General features: G+C 42.6%; 1 protein-coding gene across 4 annotated transcripts in view; it reads right to left on the reverse strand.

Moving 5' to 3' along the window:
- The window catches only part of LOC146811816 (kinesin-like protein KIF22-A), a 58,359-nt gene extending 43,288 nt beyond the window's left edge, over positions 1-15,071 (reverse strand). Inside the window, exon 1 of one of the 4 annotated variants that reach the window (XR_014966784.1) lies at positions 14,863-15,071. The gene's annotated coding sequence lies outside the window, so the exon portion shown is untranslated. The remainder of the gene's footprint in view (positions 1-14,862) is intronic. The other 3 variants (XR_014966783.1, XM_085618812.1, XM_085618811.1) reach the window with 3 other exon arrangements.
- Positions 15,072-15,089: the final 18 nt, after the last annotated feature.

Genomic DNA, 15,089 nt, shown 5'->3' on the forward strand with positions numbered 1-15,089 from the left:
ATATTTTTTTATACAAACCATTGGCCTAGAGTTCAGTTCTTGAGTGTTTGAGACCATTTGCTGACTGAGTGTGTACAACAAATGCTTTCCACTGTCCAATGATACTGCCAATATTTGCCAGTGGCTGTATTCTGTAATATTTGGGAACTTAAATAGCTAAAACACGACAGAAAGTATGACTGCATGTCCATCATTTAAATAAATATGGAAATGTACAGTTTTACAACTACATTTATACACAAAATAAATCTGGATAAATGCAGATAAAATGGCCCAAAAAAAAAATATATGGATAAACACAGGTGGAAATGTTAAAATAAATACCATAAAACCTGGAGCCCTATATATGATTGAGAACCAGCTGGAAGCATATGTGCGAGACAAATATTACATCAGGTCTGTGAAAGACAACAATTTATCCCTACCAAGTTGTTATAGTGTTTAAGTTTGTAGGGACAGACTTCTACCCATGACTCTAGGGCCAAGAGACATCCAATACTGGACTTGCACCACAGTAAAATCTAGCACAAAAATGGTTAGCCTAACCATCACAAACTTTCTATGCAACAAACACTTTACGAAGAATTATGGCAGTGGGCTTTAATTCCCGTAATTACCACATCATTTGATAAGTGGAACGACAGTATTAAGCACTTAACATCACATCCATGAGATCACAACAGTGACACATTCAAACTCCTAAAAGTCGTAAAATGAAATGGCTAGGATTTTGCAAGCCATGCTTCAGTTTATAGAAGTCTAAATAGGTTTAAAGCATGGAATTTTCAAAGTTCCACTACTATGTTAGAAGGCATTAGTTGGGAAAGATGCTAACCTGTCATACTGCATAGGTGTTTTCCAATTCCAATAGCGAAAGTAGAATCTGTAATACTTCAGCAATATGATAACTGAACACACCACGTGGGTTTAGCCTTCCAACAGGGCACCCAAAACAAAATGGTTACTTAATCAGGAGTAGTTTGCAGCATGAAAACATTTCTGGATTCACATGCGGAGCATTATTCTGACATCTAGTGATTGGGTCCAGAATAGTGGGTTTTGTTTTTGGGCATTGTTGATCACAGTTAGGTGGTAAGTTCATTCTCTGTGAAGTCAGATAGATGTGCATGCCGTAAGTTCCCAAGTGTGATTGCCATCTTCAGATTCTTACATGGTGTTTGTCTCCTTGGGGAGGTTAGATTGACATGTGCTTGAATTTGCAGACTGGTGTTGAAGTGCTTCCCGGTTTACCCAGATGTCCACACATTCGTGTTTTGTGAAGGCGAATGTGGACAACTGTGTCTCAGCCATGCAAACGGCTTTGATGGGCATGTTTCCTAGAGTTGCTCCTTTCTTACTTGTGGAGTGAGCCCTAGGTCTTGTAAGCAAAGCTTTCCCTGCTCGTGTAGCAGGTTTGGATTGCAGCTACTCTCCACTGTGCAAGGTTCCCTTAGTTACTGTTGAACCCCTGCTTTCTCTTGCAAAGGAGATGAAGAGTTTGTTCGCTTTCTTCAGGGTTGTGGTCCCTTGTAGACAGTACAAAAGTCCCCTTTGTATGTCCGTGGTGTGTAATGCTCTTTTGGCCAGAGTCTGCGGTTCTATGAAAAAGACCAGTAGCTGAAGACTGATGGACTAGCAACATGATAGCTATTAGGAAGGAAGTCTTTAGAGAAGGCTTTTCCAAAAAGTAGTTTGTGAGCTACTATCAGCTCTCCACCTACTTGAAAATAGGTCTCCTGTGTGCAGCAGACAATGCTAAATTAGAAGCTTTTGCTCGCTTTAAATTAATATATGTATAGAAAAATTAAAAAGTGTGAATTCCAGACAATAAAACTAGCGCATTTCAGTACTTAAAACCAGATGTCTGGAGATAAATGGTTGAATTTCCAAAATGTGTTTAAAGCGAATAGGAGTGATAAATCATGCAGTGTGGGGAATCATTCCCAATATTGCCAAATGCAGGCAAGCTCAAAACCTCTGCTACATTTTCTGCTGCTTGGTGGCTACATTTTCTGCTGCTTGGTGGTATTTTTAACTCTTTAGTTTATTGCTGGGGGTGTTACGGTCGTGAATTTAGATCTGCACATGCACTTCTGCACCCTTCGTTCCGCCGCGGCATTGCTGTCTGATGCAGAGAGAGTGCTGTAACTGCATTTAGTCTACTGCTCAGGGTGTCATGGTTGTGATTTTAAATTTGCACACGCATTTTCGCCCTCTTAATGTCACCGCGGCAGGGCCATTTGATGCGGAAACCGTGCTCTGCAGGCTGCCCACATCCAGATTCCCATTCTGGCCAGCCATTTTGGTCATGGTTCAGCGCTCTAGGCATCTCTCCTCACTCGCCTGAGAAGCTAATTAGAACTAATGGGGATGCGGACATGCAGGGGATGCACCACTGGTGCCCCAAAGCAAGCATGTCTGGGGTTGCCTGCGCCGGACACAAGGAACTGCACTGCTTTAACTAGAACAGTCAATTCTACTATGAATTTTTACTACTCCTCTCCAGATCGCCACCTCTACAATCCTACACACAGGTGCTCTGACTTGTGTTTTGCGCTACCCTGGCCATTTTCATCCTCGCCTCAAAGGACCGGTCTCTTGTTTAATATGTAGGTTCTCTAATCCCGATCTAGTGATGTTTCAGCAGCTAGTCCCACACCAGTTAATTCAAATGGCCAAACACATATAAAGAGCCAGAAGCCGATCGACCACTCCCCACCCCCAGCCCCATGTCTCCCTCTAAACCCCCCCCCCCCCCGCACTCTAAAAAGCTCATACTGTAATACAAGGGCAATGTCAAAACATGCAACAGAACTGTGGGGCCTGTTAATTCCTCCATCAGAAGTTTTCTACTGAAATGTGGCTGAATGCAGCCGTGTTACCATGCATTTCGTTATCTCTCCCAGAGCCATATCAATTATTAAACCTCGACCAAGAGACCAGACCACGATGAGGTGTGGGTATTGTTTTCAGAGAGTCAAATTAGTAGTAGTCGACACTCTGCTAGCTGAGTGGGTAGAAAGGTTTCTTTTTAGAATTGAACTCTGCTACGGATTTTAGTAATCTTCTAATAGAAAGCATCACTCATTCTGGCTTCCAAGCACTTTGATTTATTAGGGTAAATACCAAAAATATTGAGGTAGCAGTTTCTAGCCGCCCTGGAGATGTTAGCCCTAACTCAGATTGTGGTGGACCACAGCCACTCTGCAGGCCATACGTTAGACCTGATCTTTATCAACTCCCGAGTGTAGGTGTGAGTCACCTTTACTGCTTCTTTAGACAGATTAATATCCGATTAATTTCCAAATTCCTAAGACATATGAAGCTGTGTTATCTAAGAGAGAAGCCAGACAGGCTAAAAGAGAATAGAAATCTGTCGCACTGGCCTAGCATTTACTACTCCTGTGCTTTTAAGTGTTTCAGACAAGGACAATGCACTTGCCGATTTCCATGGCTCTCACCCGGGGCCTCGACCTAGTCGCCTCCTCTCAAAAGTCTTCAGCCACCCCCAGAAGGAACAATGCCCCTTGGCTTCCAGACGATTTAGAAACTTAAAAAAACTAAGTGAAAAATGCTTGAAAGGTGATGGCATAAAAGACTATCCGTTTCAGATAAGGAAGCACCAACACTGCTGCTAAAGAGCAATATCATAATATTAAAACAGCTCAGAGAATTTGTATTTTTTTTTTTTTAAACCAAAGACACTGAGCAAGTTTAAAATTTTACAAAAGCGATTTTTACAACACTTGACAACCAAAGCTTGTGCTTGTCTGCATCTTATCTTGGCCTTCAAAGAACTATGCAACACCACTCAATTTTTTTGAAGAAAAAAATTGAGAATCTATGCAAACTTCCCTGCTTCCTGGAGGCAGACAGCACTCCTGATTTAAATCGGCCTTCTCCTATGGCCACTTTTTATCTGGAGCGCTTTAACTCATGTGCATTAGAGCAGACCCAGGGGCTGCTCAAGACAGCCTAATCAGGATTCCCCCTGGACCTGTGCCCCCTCAGCATTATGGTGAGCATTTCCAGCTTAATCGTCGCTTGCACTATGTCACTTTTTAATCTTTCCATGGACCTAGCTTCTGTTCCCACTGAATGGAAAACTGCCCTAATCTCCCCCAATATAAAGAAACCAAAAGCTGACCGCATCCCAGCTAATTTTCAGCCCATATCACTTTTCCTCTGCAGCAAATTTCTAGAGTATATCATAAATAAGCAACTCTTCCTTCTTAGAAAAAATACAGGCTTCTCGATCCTTCCCAGCCTGGGTTTAGAGCATACCACAGCACAGACTGTGCTAGTCCCCATCATGGACTATTACTGTCCCTGGATGCAGGCACTCCAGCGATGCTAGTACTTCTAGAGTGGACAGTGGCCATCGATATGGTCTCACATAGGATTCTCATTTGCAGGCTGCATGACATTTGTGTGTGTGTAGGTGGGGGGGGGGGGGGGGGGTTAAGAGTCCATGTAAAAGCATTTGAATGCTTCATCAACCTCCTAAAAGACCACACTCAATACATCTTTCTGTACCCCTTCAAATCGCGCACCGTGCCCTTTTACGGGATACCACAAGGTCCCTTACTTAGCCCTACATTATTCAACATCTAGGTTGTCCCTCCCTGGCACGGATCATCAAGGCATGTTTTGGGGCAATTTCATATCCCGATGATACACAACTGGTCAAGAACTAGAAGAGGTTAAATCCCGCTACTCTGATTGTATGAAGAAGACTGCTCTCTGGATGTGGAGTAATTGTTTACAACTGAATGGAGAAAAAACAACTGAGACTCTTATTTGGTACAGCTCAGAATTTATAAAATCTGATTGGTGGGCCCCTGAATTGAGACCAGCCCCATCCCCAAAGCCAGTAGCAAAAAACCTAGGTGTAAAATTGGACCTTACCCTCACTACAAAAGTGCATATATCTACCATTTGTGGAACCTGCTTTGCCACCATGCGTTTACTGGGAAAAAGAAAGAGAAAAAAAAAAAAAAAGCTCCCCTTTGGCTCCCACAAACTTCTAGCAGAACTCTAGTGCAAGACTTGATCACAAGTCGTTTAGACTATGGCAATGCTCTACTGGTTGCTGCAAACAAAACATTGCTGTCCATATTACAAGCGGTACATGGCAGCCAGACTGGTTTGTAATCTTCCACCTACATACTCTTCTGCCCAGATCCTGAACTCTTTCCTCTGGTTACCCATCAGGAAAAGGCTCAACTTTAAGATATGCGGTCTCACACACAAGGCACTTAAAGGAAACGCTCCATCTTACCTGCAAAACAGGCTCAGACAACATTATAAAACCAGACCGTTAAGATCTAAAGACAAAACCTTTTTGCCAATGCTGCAAAAACGTACTGTCAGATATGGCGGGAAGGCGTTTCCCTATCTCACCCCATCCACTGGAAGGGTCATCTGTACATATCAGACTTTGCTCTGAGTTTGGAAAGATAAAAAAAGTTTAAAAACATGGCTATAGTAGTCGATGGTTTTGGATCAGTTGGTACTGTTTGCCCGCATTTTAAGCCTATCGCTAAGATATTTGTTTGGGGATGATTAGTTTGTGAGCTATAATCAAATGATAACATACAATAGTTTTAATTTGTTACCCAAGTATTGCAGTTATGTATTATCCAGGTAGAGGCATTCCAAATGTAAGCATTTTTCACATTACTGCTGGCAACCATACCTGATGCACGAAGGCAATCACTGCTGGTAATAAACATGTTTATGATGGCCGCTAATGCAATCTGATGTGGTCACTATTAGAACAAGGATTATTAGCTTATATTGGTCATCATTGAGTCGGAGTAGCACTTATTACAGAAAAGGTTGGAGACCCATGGCTTAGAGAATGTCAGAAAAGGAGAGGTTTAACTTAGTGGGCTGGCCAGGATTTTATTTTGTGGGCTCTGCCATGGAGCTTGTGAGCCCACGCAGACTCATTGACCCATGCTGGACCTTCCGTTGATGAACAGATTTACACCACACCTAGCAAAGGCATCCTTGAGTAAATTACTACTTTCATAGAGAGTTTGGTGTAACATCACTAGCATTTTCTGCATAGTAAAGCATCAAATACTATAGAAATTAACATCTGAAATCTATCTAGGTCCACCCACCCCCATTTTTTTTTTTAACCTGCATGATTGATCTGCACAGAACTTTGTGCCAATTTGGATCTACTTTATTGGAAGGTTTTTGTGCAGCTTCAAACAGTGCCAGAGTTGAGGGAAAAAAAATTATATCTTTTTCAGTGGCAACTCTGACCTAACCAGTACTACATACAGATTATCGCTCGCCAGTGCAATACATTTAAAATCTTTCCCTGGTGCTTTTCAAATAGGAAAATCTGAAGTCATATTGGTGCAAAGTCCCTACATTGTCTTTGTGGCACTTATCAGAAATAAAACAAATCAATTTGTGTAGCAGTAATGGTGTATAACAGAGCATCAAACCAGAGTAAAATTGCATGGGTCTTTGGTCCACGCCTCTCCAACAGGAACGTTTACAAATCACCCATCCCAAGATCTACCCCTTTAAAGTGGATTCTGCATGTAACCAAGTATTATATGCTGAAGAGGCGTTTTGACAACTTCGGGAATTACTCTACGATTGTGTATAACCAGTTTTCGATTTTGGGAATCTTCAAAAAAGCATTGAAGTGCAATATCGAGAAGGTATTCCTTTCACACAAACCATAATTTTGTTGATTGGAAATAATGAGCCACAGTTGCTTCATAATAGCATGTTAAATATGCGCAAGATGAAGAGAAGGCTAGCTTTATTTAAACAGTTGACTGATATAGCGACTCTTAATTGACTTAACTGAAAAATCTGATTGAGCCGAGAAATGTCCTTATGACGTCCTGGTGTGATAGACCAAGTTTACACCAAGCTCTCAAAGAAATTCCTCAACTGACTTCAGAACCAAATGGCCACAATAAGTCTACATTTCTGGCATCCCAAACAAGATAAGCCGAATAAGAATTCCACTGATTTCCAGCATACGTAAAAATAAAGTTTTAAGATCCACTCCATGATTACAAGATACCTTTGAGGACTGGGGTGCCAACTGCATGCCCAACCCATGATCTGCAACAAGCAAGCCTCTTTCAAAGTTTTAGTAACCTCTGGGAGAGCAGCTCATCTGCAGACAATAGTCGAAGCTGAAGATTTTACCAACTACTCACCAAAGAAGAAAGCATTGTGGTTACTTCATCCTAAAGGAACTGGTGACCAGCACAAACACTTGTAGCCGATTTACAATTAAACCCATTTAAGCCACAGTTGCTTCGAAACAAAGCAACCTATGCTAAGGTATATAGTCTTTATATAACCACAGTAAATAAGAGTACTGTGGGAGCATAAATGAGATATTTAACAACTGTCCTTTGTGAGAAAGAGGCTCTGTATCTACTGTTCCCAAATAGGTACAGTGTGTACAGAGTCCACACTCCCTAGAGGTTTGACAGAAGCTAAAGTTAGATATAACCTTACTCTCTAAAGTGGTAGCTTGGTCGAGCAGTAAGGCAGCATCAGAGGACAGTGTAAAGCATTTGTTGTACACAGTCAGCAAATGGTCTCATACTCAATAAATGAACTCTAGGTCAATGGTATATATATATATATCTGTTTTATTTTAGAACCGAACCAACAATAGGTATTAAAATATACTTTGGCAGAATGAAATGCTTTAGTTAAATACTTTTGCAATATGCAATTGACGTTTGTAGATAGTTACAGGTTGTTGCAATAGGTAACACAATTTCAAACACAATAATGCATTGAGCTCAATGGAAGTTTTAAGTTATTTGCAATAGATTACTTTCAGGATTACTTTTGTAACTCCAGGACTGGATCCTAGATTCAGTCCTGGGACAGTTCTTAGAAACAAGTGATAAAAGTCGGCTTAGTTGCTGTTGTGATTTTTAGGCAATATTTTGCTATTTTAAAGATTGACACAGAAGAAATTTCATAGAAAAACAGTCAATGATTCCCTATGGGAGAAAATTCAAGTTGCAGGTAAAGTAGGTTCTCGTTACTCTTGTAATCCAGTACTGGGCTCCTAGACTCAGTACTGGGACCTCTATCTAAAACAGGCAAGTAATTACGTTTTCACAGTTGGTACGATTTTTAAAGAATATTTGTAGTTTGCAAAAATGCACACTTAAAAGAAATTTTAGAAGAAACCAGTCAATGTTACCCTATGGAAGAAAATTGGGTTATCGGCTTTTGGGTAAGTACTCGACTGGCAGAGTTAAGGTTCTGGGCACAGACTCAGGGGTCCCCAGGGTCAGGTAGGTACAGTTGTTACACCCTCAGCGGCACTGGGGCAGCCGGGTGCAGAGTGAGTTAGGCCCAATGTTATCCTATGGAAGGCAGGGGGGCCTTGGTTAGTGGCTGCTGACTAGCAGGCCACACGGCTGTGGGAGCTGGGCTGCTGGTCAATTGCTCAGGGCAAATGGGAAAGTAGGTAGGAGTAGAAGTTGCACTGCCAGGGCCACTGGCGGCTTGGTGCTTTTGAGCCTTCGGGCACTCAATGGAAAAAGCACAAGGACGAACAAAACGCTGCAAGCTCGGGGACAAAGATTCTTCAGGTGTGACCACAACTTCGAGAGGTAAGTTGGGTAGTTGGAGGATAGGTAGGCACAGGTGGCCGCAGGGCGCCGGGGTGCCTTTTAGTGTCGGGAAGTCTTACCCTCTGTGGATTGCGGTTGGGTCCCTGGTTCTGAGGCTGCCGGCGGCTTCAGGAGCGTCGAGGTGCAAGACTTTCCGTAACACTATATGAATGACATCACCGTTTTTTAAAACATGCATTTGCCCAGTGGTATTTTAATTGATTGCATACACAAATTGGAGAATTTTCAATTAACTTATTTTAATTGTGTTTAAATGATACAATGTTGTATCTGTAAATGGTTTGTGCACTTATTTCGCGATTGAGATCCTTCCCCGCAAGTCAGCGCTACTCACATGAACTGATTCAGGGACGCCCGAGCTCAGTGAGTCGGTTGCCTAGCAACCAAGTACAGTAGCATCCAGCGGCTGCACGCCGCAACACGACGTGCGTGAGGTCGCCGGTACACGCTCTGGCAGCCTTGTCTGAGGTCTGCTAGTAGCGTGGGGGTCACTGACTAATGCAGTGCATTGACTGGACTCAGGCCTGAGAGAGCACCTGGCAGTGGGAGCAACAAAATCGCCCAGTTTGAAATTCTACATGAGGTAAGCCCTTGACTTGAATCGCTGACACATGTTTAGCTGCCTGTACAAATACGAGCGGGTTAATTTTAACTCTTCCCCCGTCTCGCCCTTTCCACTGCATTACCCGATTTCAAGCATGCAAAGGCGCCATTTGACATCTGATGAAAGCAATTCCAATACGTTACCATTTGGAGACATTTGGTGAGTCCCTAACACTTAATCAGAGGGGTCTGCCACTGTTAGTTGTATGAAGTGAGAAAGCCATTATCTAAGAGCGGGTTCCTGATACCTCTCCCCAGTCTCTCCCCTTTCCACAGAAGTTACCTAACGTCCAGCACACCTCTGGGCGAAGTAATTACTCCGTCGCAGCGTTGAAACAACTTGGTGAGTCCCTGCCATATAAACGTGGATGCTTGCCGTTAATGAGCACTTGACCTGCGATTGCCATTCCAGGCTGGTTTAAGTAATGATCATTCGCGTGTTTTTTCATTGTCCTTAGATTGAACATGATGGTACTGTAATACGTGTACAGACCAGATTTCCACTTGTCAACATTGACTAGCTAGCCAGGATTCTCTCTGGTTGCCCATGAGTTCTTTCCTTCTGTCTACCGACACCAGAACAGTAATTATTCAAGGTGTACTCTTGCAACACTCCTAATACACACACTATATAAATTACAGGCTGTCAACCCCTCCCCCATTGTCCTGATGGGGACCCGCATTGACCACTCAATAACACATATATTGGGTTGAAATGTCGACTGCACCGCCTGGTCCAGATCAAGACTCTGCATGCAAATAATTAATTTGGATATACCAGCAGAGCCATTGTCTTTTGTTAAACATTCTGGCCTCCCATGTACATATTGCTATCACTTTGTATAATACTCGCCTTATTTCTTTCACTAAGCACAATATGTCACTCAATCACGCAGCACTTTAAATCTATCGGTATATATAAATGATGGAATTGATATAAAAGAAGGTAGTACCCATTACGCAGTATTGTTCTGGTGTTATTTTTGTGTTTCTTGTCACTAGAATTGCCTCAATATCGAAATATGAGAACTGTTTTGAATGGTCTAAATAATTAAGTTAACAGGATAAGAAATAGTTGCTTGCACCCAACAGAACCATTGTTATTGCTTACATATACCCAGGTTCTGAGGGACACAGTGTCACCCTATTGTATACTGAATCATAAATCTAAACAGTCACTTGTTTAGTCCCATCCTAGAAATCGCTAGCACAAAAGTGGGCCCCACTTTGGCTTAAGGAAGCAAGGCTTTAAGGGGTGAAGACTCGATAACTAGAATAACGATTGCAAGTTTGGGCTAATAAAATAGTTTCCCAGGCTAGCAGCTTTTGCAACAAGCGTAAATCCGCAGTGGAGAATACAATAAATTACCATGCATGGGAAAAAGTCTGTAAAAGATCCTGCTCACTATCAAGAGATTATATTGGTAAAACAATTGACCTGTTCGGGCTTGCAGAACTATGGACGGCAGAAGCAAGACATGGAACTTAATTTTTTTTTTTTTTTAAAACAAAATAAAAATGAAAACTGAATGAGACATCTAAAATACTACCTTACTACCTTCCCTAGAAGACAGGGCAACCATAGAAAAACACTCCCATGCCTGTACAATATTAAACAGCTATAGTAACCTGAAACCACAGCAATACCTGGTAGTAATTCTGAATTGTAGGATGAGATCCTAACCACGATCTCGTATAACATGCTCTGACAGAGGACAGATGTCAACTATGTGGCCACGTGGTCAAAGACTTGGTACATATTATATACCTCTGTAAATCTACCATATGCCTACATGGATGATGGCTGCGACCTCTCTGGAACCAGTCTGGGTTGCGCACTTGCAGACAAGCCACAATGGTTTGCTTCAATTTAGCAGACTAGAACCTAATCTCCTGGACAGTAAAACATCTCCAGGAGTTCAGGGGGCGTTAAAGAAAGCCTTAGACACTTCGCAGCTGGCTAGGATATAAATCCATCCACCCTCCTGCCTGCATTTTTACTCTAAGCATAATGCAATGATTTTAAAAGCCATCCAATGTTTTTAAAATTTGTATCCTCGATTACTGCAATAATTTTAATTTAACGTATTACTGTTTTATGCATTTGCACTTTGTATACTGTACTGACAATAGCTAATTTACAGCTCCTTTATTTTGCACATTGGAATAATTTTAATTAACCTAACAACGGATTAATTGACTGTCAGCAACATTGCAAAGATTATGTATAATCTTAGCCTCCGCTCCCCTTAGTCCCGCAATCGGTCGGTTCTTTATCCATGCGTTCTGTGCTCGTTCTCGGTGCTCTCGCAATACTTTCTCCTTCCTTTCCTCATTTTCAAATACCCTGTTCATTCAGTTGGTGTGTTCGTTTGCGTCCTCCATCCGGTCTTTAAACTTTCCCACTTCGTTGTAGGTGTTGTGCTTCTGTGACAATTTTATAGGGGGAACGGAAACTGGGAATTGAATTTAAACAAAAAGGGTTTAGAGGCAAGGATAGTTTTTAAAATGTGACGTAGTTGAGTAGTTCGCTCTTTAAAACGCGGTTTGCTGTAGGTTGGTGTTTTACTGCCTCAAGCTCTATTGGCGCCTTTTTGTTGTCCGAAACGCACTGTAAATTGTGAGTGTACGAACACACGAAATGTAAGAGCCGAGTGAGCAGTGACTCCAGGCGCCAGCGAGGCGAGTGCTCATTTGAAAGAATAGTTTGTGTCACAGTGATAAATTTACATTTACCCGTTTATGCCATAAAAGCATGGTTCTCTCTGCCCCAGCAGCTGACAGCGTGTATGTGGCCACCACACGCAACCTTTCCCAGAATCCTTCTCACGTGCACAGGCTCATTAAAGCGTCCTTGTGTAACGGAACTAGGGCTCATGTAAAGCGCTTCAGAACCTTCGGCTCGAGTTTGCGCTATATACATAAGGAAAAAAAAAGTGAACTGACCTGTCCCAATACAGGGAGAGGCATACTGTAAACAGCGCTGCAGGTGGGGCCTGCAGCTTTGTGGCGCTTTGAAGCACAGCCCTGTGAACGCAGCACACCTAATGCTCCGAGTTTCGTGCAGCGCGTGCACCAGGTAAAGTTTGTAAAGGTGGGGGGTGCGGTGTTGTCGCACGGGCAATTTCATAATCGGGGCAGAAGAGCCCAACTATAGTAGAGAGGGGAAAGTGCAGGTGTACAGCAGATCAACAGCTGTGCGACGTAAAACACATTGACAAAGCCAATACATTTGGCATAGGTGAAACCTTCTGGCTTTGAGCATTTATACATTGGGGAAATAAATTAAACCGTATTTAGCAAACCAAAGGTCAGTGGTTGGGGGCGTGGTCAAAGGTGTGGCTAAAAACAAAGAGCCTCATTTATGAGGCACTGACATAGGGCAGCACCGAAAGTCTTCTTGCAGCGCTGCCCTATGCCAATGTGAAAGGGCAGGAATGCACCTTATTTATGAAATTTCCCCCTATGTTGGCACACAAATTGCTGCCTAGCGCCAACATGGGTTGGATGGTTTTTGTGCAGAAAGGGGCACCTTCCTGCACAAAAACCAATCCTGAGAGGGATTTTCCTCTTTCCATGTGTGCGCAGCACACATGGAAAGAGGAAAAAACGAAGAGACATGAAAACATTTCCCCTCGTTACGCCTACTGTGGGGGAGGCATAAGGTTTGGCACTGCCCCAGGTTTACATGGTTTTATAAATCTGGGGCAGCGTCAAAATTCATGGGCGTTGTGTTGGAACACACACCGCAACTCCTATGGAATGCCTACTTGTCATAGAGCAAGGCAACGCAGCGACTTGATGTTTTGTCTTACTCCATATCTATGAGGCGATGCAAAGCCACGCAGGGCGACTTTGCCTCACCTCATAGATACGATTTAGGTGCTGAAGCTAAAATAATTGAAGCTTCAGTGGCGCAAGCCGCTCATAAATCAGCCCTAAAATATTTTGTTCCTTTGTAGGTCTTTCACCATCAGGTTGCTACATAAAATAATGGGTAGCTTAAAAGAACAATACATTTAAAAAGTTGTTACTCAGTGGGAAAAGCACTGTACAGTACATTATATAACCTATTATTTGATGCACTGCATAGGTCTGTGTGTAACCAGAGAGCCACAGAATTAAAAATCGGTTGGAGCAGTGGAAAATAGTGACTTAGGTATGTTTAGTGCTTTGAGGACACAGGCTGTGACAGAAAGCACAGTGAATGTGCAAGTAATTTTATACTTGCTTCCAAAATGTAGATTAGTGTATCAGACTGCAAGTAATGCATTTATTTTTGCATAACTGTCCATTCAGCACCTTTTCAGGGGTACTAAGCGCTGTGTAAACTCAGTTATCATTAAAAACACACTTCACAGCCCAGTTGCTAACCAGCACACAAAAAAAAACACATCTTTGCCATCACAATGCTTGAAGTGAGTCGAGCAATTAAAGCCAGAACCACTCCCAAGCATCCTTTACATTTGCAGATTAACTTGTAGGGTACATTTTCATTTCGTTCAGGCAAGCAGGCACCCTTGCATGAAGGCGTGTTTGAAGGATTGTTTTACCCGTCTGCTGGGTCTCATAGTTTTACAGCACGAGACTCAATTCATGTCAGCTGAAGCATTTTAACGAGTGCGGTTGTGTTTGTCCAAAGCACGTTTTGCATTCCAGGCAGAAGTTAGGCCTAGAAATGTGCGACCCCCTTCCAAGGACTCCAGGCCCCCCCTGGGGGTAGCGCCCCACAGATTGAACACCTCTGCTCTACAACATACCTTAAAAACATTGCCAATATCTCTGGCTAAACACTTCTACGGTCCCAAAGGCGAGACCTATTGGCTATGCCAATGCTTGTTATGTTTTGAAGAAGCACCCTCTATTTTCAGAGTTAGAGGTCCCTGTGGAAACACGCGTTTGCTATAATAAAAATACACAAAAAAGTGAAATTATACAACCACAGAATGAGGCCTAGAGTGAAGCATAATGCCAGTGTCCCTGAAAATACAGGCGATGTATGTGTCTGCGCTCCAAACTAACCCTTTCTAGGATCGTGCCTCCTCGTCTCACCCAAACATCAGTCTACTAAAATGAGCTCCCAAAACAACCCTTAAATTCTTCCCTCATGTACCACGCCTTTGACTCATCTCTAAACCTTTTATTTTACTACTATGATCTCCCTAGTCGCTTTCTATACTCTTCCCTCCTCCAGCTCTCCTTCTCATCTTAAACCTCACCTCATCTTACTACTATGATCTCCCTACTAACACTTTCTAGACTCTTCCCTTCGTAAATCCCTCAATGTCCCTATCCAATAGAACTAAAGGACTCGCATATAAACTACTCAATTTAACTCATTTTTCAATACTACTTCACCACGAATCCTTTTGTGTTCCGGGTAAAGCGCTACTCGCCCAAAAGCGCTTCGACACCTCGACAGGGGTAGTAAGCGCGTTATAAACACTATTAACCTTAATTTGATTGGGCTCTACCAAAAGAAGAAGACTTCACCAGTCTAAGAGTAAAGAAAACTGTTGAGAGCATCGTTACGGGGGAGGAACAAGTAACGGCTGAAACACATCCTTGTTTGTCGTGACCATTCACATTTAATCATTTTCCTTCTCACCTGATTTTCGACTACCGCAGAAAATCCCTCAGAACCGCTCCCTTGTTGTGTAGCTCAAGGACCACCACAAACCGTGTATTGGTTTCTTTCTCGAGTTCCTTCGCTCACCTCAAACCTAAAGTAAATTTAGAAATTCGTCCGCTGGTATCAGCCAATCAGCATCCTTCATTAAGAACGCGCCCTGGCGAGACATCTTGAAAAAAGCTGACCAATCAACGTTTGTCTTG

The sequence above is a fragment of the Triturus cristatus genome, chromosome 7, assembly GCF_964204655.1.
Source record: "Triturus cristatus chromosome 7, aTriCri1.1, whole genome shotgun sequence".
In the NCBI taxonomy this organism is placed as follows: Eukaryota; Metazoa; Chordata; class Amphibia; order Caudata; family Salamandridae; genus Triturus; species Triturus cristatus.